Raw genomic sequence first — 5479 nt, 5'->3', positions numbered from 1 at the left:
AGGGAAATCAAAACTGTATCATCAGAGTACTTTAGAATGTATTGGTCTGGTTTGTCAGTGCGACATCCTCTGTACCGCAACCTTTCTTATAAGCAAACTGACAGGGGTCAAATTTGTCTTTAGTTATACTTACAAGATGTTGCAACAGTATTCTTTCCAGTGATTTCATGATCACTGAAGTGAGAGCTATGGGTCTATAATCCTGAGAGAGATGAGTCAGGGACCCCCACTATTATACCACATATTGTATAAAATGTTGCAGATTAAACTTTTTTCATAGATTTCATAAATAGCTTCATAGACTTGTTTGACAGCACTAGTCATCAGTGTATATGTTGGATTCATGTTAATGTGTATTTTCAGACATTTAATCCCATAAACCCTCAACACTTGATCTTTGGCTCTGTACGTGGTCTGCTCTACACCAAACCTCTTGCTGCGAGGCGTTGTGATCTTGTAGATCTGCTATTTTTGGCTTAAGTTGTCCTCAGAATAGGGATTCTAGGGTTCAATAATTTAAAAAATTAAAAAGTTTTTATGAAACTAGTGATACTGTCAATGACATGGATGTAATGTATCTAAACAGTACAAGCACAGTGACACTGTCAATGACATGGATATAATGTATCTATAATGTACAAGCACAGTGACACTGTTTGTGATGCCACTGGCTTCAGATTTGTTTCATATCTGTGTTATTTATTTTACATACATTTATTGTATCCTTATGTTTTGAAATACAATGAGTCTGTAAGGACAACTCCCTCTTGTGGCTGTTTTTGGTAATTTGGTTAAATTTGTAACCCAGTCCAATGCTATGATCATCATTCAAGTAGTAACAGACCTGTGTGACAGTGCAATCACAGTAGTAAGTAGCAGGTGTGATACTCACCACTGCCATAAGGAATTGAGTCACACTGCTTCAGCCACATGGTTTTGCCATCTCCTGCTTACACACTGTTTTAGTGGTGCCAACCACTCCTACATTTGACCGTGTGTGTGTCTGTCTGTCCGTCCGTCCGTCCGTATGTTTGAGCACGGCCTCAACAGCTGCAGCTGATTGCAACACAAAGATGCAACCAGTTATACTAATTAACTCATCACAGGCACCACTCTCTTCACACTGGGTGTGATTTTCTGTTAAACGTAGGGCCTTGGAAACCTTTGTCTTTTTACAGATGTAAATCTGACTTTCTTCAAGTAAAGTACAAGAAAAGTTACGCCTTGTCCTCTTTTTTGGAGATGTGGATTTCTCATGTCTAGCACTGTACTGATATGGTATAAGGGCAGAAAACTGTCAATGACATGGATATAATATCTATACTGTAGCCTACAAGCACAGTGACACTGTCTGTCAATGACAGGAGAGAACGTTTATTAAAGTGATGAAGAACGAAAGTTGTCATCATGAAACAGTTAACATGACAGTAACAAAAACAAAGCGTATCATGGTGAGTTACTAGCCTACCTACACAATCAGCTGTTCATAATCCCTTCCAACCTTTAGTTGAACTGAGGTGGAGATGCTATGTAGCCATGCTAGCAGTGGTGGAAGAAGTACTCAGATATTTCACTAAAAGTAGCAATACCACAATATAAAAATACTCTGTTACAAGTTAAAGGCCTGAACGTCATCCTGAATACAACAAAGGTTTACAGGGTTCTGAAAGGAGCTACTCAGCCAGAGGCGTAATTTTAGAAATAAATAGGGGGCTGGGGGTGGCAAAAAACAAGTTACCATAGCCCCTTGTAGATCAACTACTTTCACTATTTGTGTGGGGGTGAGATGAGTAAAACAAATTGAAAATGTTCGCCTATAATGACATTCCCAAAACAGGGATGCCACGATGAAAGTGTTTAATAAATGAATGGTTTCATACAATAAAAGGCTTATCTAAATTAGAACACGTGTCACATGTAGATGGACGGGCATCGATTGCGATGAAATCAGATTAATCTGCTAAAACAATTCAGAGTTGGGGACAATATGCATAAAATAACTGAATTTAAGGTTAAATGTTTATACAAGGGGGTGGCAATTAATGACCCAAATGAAACCCCTGGCTACAGCACATGATGCTGTGCATAGAGGCTATCAGTCGTCTATCCTGAACTACTTAATGTTCTTTTATGCCAAGATGATGGAGTAGATAAATGATGCTTTATGAAACTATGGACAGACGCAGGAACAGCGCAGTCACTGGTTAAAAGAAGCACTGCGCTGCATAGGTATAGCAATCAGTTGGGTGTTGCACATGCAAGTACTATCTGAACACGCACGTATAGACGGGTTTCATGTTTGTAAACATTGAGAGGATATGACCGCGCAGAGGAGGGGGTAAGCCAACTAAGCCTATAGAGGGCGCCATTACCCGCAGCAGCTCTGGTCAAATGTCCATTCATAAAAGAAATGATCTTCACCGGGTTTAATGAAAGTAGATTAAATTATGCAGTTTGTAATACCTTGTTTACTCAATAAAAATGATTTGTTGGAAGTTGGATCTGTTTGTATATAATAGCAGCATTATGCCTATTATGCCTATAATAGCAGAATTATGGCTAGCTAACTCCCGAATATAACAACAGAGTGAACGGCGCAACAATTCGTTTCCCCCAGGCATGCGCAGATTGCGCATTCTGCTCTGTGATGACGTCGCGCGGAAATCCGTCTATATAACCTGACACAGCCAGATCCGAAAAGCTGCTTCACACATTTGTTTCACAGCTTGAGGAACGTAGTTACTCAATACTGCCCCCATCTGGCAGAGTCAGGTTAGCACGTATAGGCTATTATCTGAACACACACCTGACGCGTATTTTATTTTATTTAGTAGCCAGTTATTATGTACCCCTTTTCTCCCCAATTTAGTCGTTATGCCAATGAATTCCTCCCCACACACATTTGTGTGTTGTCACTGCCATAGATATAGAAACCTAGATACCTCATTGGCCGCTGCAGTTCATTGGAGCGACCTGTATTGCGGCCATCATATTAGAGGGGGCACGCTGCCACTCAAAGTGACTACTGGCTAATCACAGCGCAGGACTTCCAGGACGTACGCGGAAGCTTGCCCCCTCCAATATGGCGCACGAGATACAGACGCCTCAGAGCCGGAGGAGGCGTCTACCTTTATATGTCTCAACTGTCCCAACTGTGCCCTTGAATCGGACGGTTCTCGGTTGCCGGTTGGACACCCGGCTCCCCCATTGGGATAGTGCCAAAGTGGTCTTGAAACTGTGTCCTGCTAATTTGAAAGGACTTATGTCTGGAAGCTGGAAGCTCTCTTCTCAACAGAAAGCCATGCTTAACAGATTTTCACAATAGAGTCCTTTTTAAACCAACCAAACTCAGAGCGCCTTTTCACATGAGACCCTTTTAAACAAACCGAACCGAGTCCTCTTCAAGTGGACTTCAGTTCACTTCAGAAGGTCTGAGTGTTGAAATGATGCATTTTTAAACAAGGGAACCAGGAGACCTGGTACTGCCAGACCCCTAGTGGTTGAAATCTGAATGGCCAGACTTCAATGACGTGTCATGCGAAGTCACGTCATGCAAGGTCCCTTCTATGCCCATGTATGGACGAAAGGGGGACAAAAGATGGACCGACATTTATGCCCATGTATGGACGAAATAGGGACAAAGCCTCATGTAGGGCGACCCTCTGGGTCTGGCAAAAGTAGGTCATGGTGTGTGTAGAATACAGAGGCTGTGTGTGATGTCTCATCGAACAGTGTGCTGCTGGACTGGTCATATAATATGATATCTACTAGATAGAGCTGTAATGATCTGTAGCTTCATTGTGACACTTCTGGACTTCATTTGACATGTAAATGATGGCCAACTATCACTCTCTGTCCCACACTGTCCCTGTTTGACTGAACTGATAAGAAACAACTGCTGTTTGATACCAGTTTAATGTACAAGACTATTGCTGCTCAAGTCAAGTCACATTAAGTTTTTTTTTGTGTCAAATACAAAAGAACAGAACAGAAATACTTATTTATTCTACCAGATGAATCTAGTCCTATATTGAGTGGTTCAGAGCAATGGTCACAGACAGGTTATGTCCATTGGAAGTGTTAAACACTGCTGTAACACTGCTGTAGCGTCTTTGTCCGGTGGAAACCTCATTATGTCCAAAACTGTTACTTTTCAGGATTCAAATTCAAAAGACGCAGATCTACAAGCTTCGCACCGCGTTTTGAGCTTGTGGATCGGCTACTTTTGGTGCTTTTGTGTGACACTGTTTGATCAAGTAAGGGCATTAGTTTACGAAAAAACACAAAAAGTTAAAATATGGAGATATAGGAGGTTTCCACCCAACAGCGACGATATGGGCAATTTAATTTCTTGTGTGTTACTATTGTCATTACAGACCCCTTAACAGTGTTTGTGCCAAGCTTGGTGCAGATTGGAACAACAGTGTGCCTGTGGTCACGTGACTACTATAAGGCCAGGCCCCTGGACAGTGTTGGTAACGCATTTGGTGTGGACCGCAGCAACGGTGTGCCTCGCAAGTCTGGACGTTTGTGACGTCCACCGTCGGTTCTCGGTTCGATCCCCGGCTCCCCCTGTGTTAGCGCCGAAGTGTCCTTGAGCAAGACACCTAACTCCTAAACTGCTCCTGATGAGCAGGTTGGTGCCTTGCATGGTTTCCTCTGCAGTTGGTGTGTGTGAATGGGTGAATGTAATGCATATTGTATTAAAGCAGTTTGGATGAAAGACGCCACATAAATGCACCATTTAGGTAGCTCAGTCAGTAGAGCTCCCGCCTTAGGATGGCAAGCTCATGGGTTGGACTCCTGGGCACCGTCAACTGAATGTACGAAGAGCTCCACATCATTTACACATACATGAGAAAGGAGTGCGATGGAAATAAATAAGCCGTTGTGGTTTTATCCTTTTGATAATTGTGTGACAATGTACTGTATGTATCCTGGTCCATCTCTTGGTCCTCTTGAAGAAGACTCGGTTCGGTCCCAACTGTGCCCTTGAATCGGACGGTTCTCGGTTGCCGGTTGGACACCCGGCTCCCCCTTTGGGATAGTGCCAAAGTGTTCTTGAAACGGTTTCCTGCTAATTTCAAAGGACTTATGTCTGGAAGCTGGAAGCTTCTCTTCTCAACAGAAGCCATGCTTAACAGATTTTCACAATAGAGTCCTTTTTAAACCAACCAAACTCAGATCGCCTTTTCACATGAGACCCTTTTAAACAAAACGAACCGAGTCCTCTTCAAGTGGACTTCAGTTCACTTCAGAAGGTCTGAGTGTTGAAATTATGCATTTTAAAAAAATAGGTCATGGTGTGTGTAGAATACAGAGGCTGTGTGTGATGTCTCATCAAACAGTGTGCTGCTGGACTGGTCATATACAGTAATATGATATCTATTAGATAGCGCTGTAATGATCTGTAGCTTCATTGTGACACTTCTGGACTTCATTTGACATGTAAATGATGGCCAACTATCACTCTCTGTCC

The sequence above is a fragment of the Gymnoscopelus microlampas genome, assembly GCF_963454915.1.
Source record: "Gymnoscopelus microlampas genome assembly, chromosome: 22".
NCBI classification, from domain to species: domain Eukaryota; kingdom Metazoa; phylum Chordata; class Actinopteri; order Myctophiformes; family Myctophidae; genus Gymnoscopelus; species Gymnoscopelus microlampas.
Note: the sequence above shows the minus strand (reverse complement) of the source record.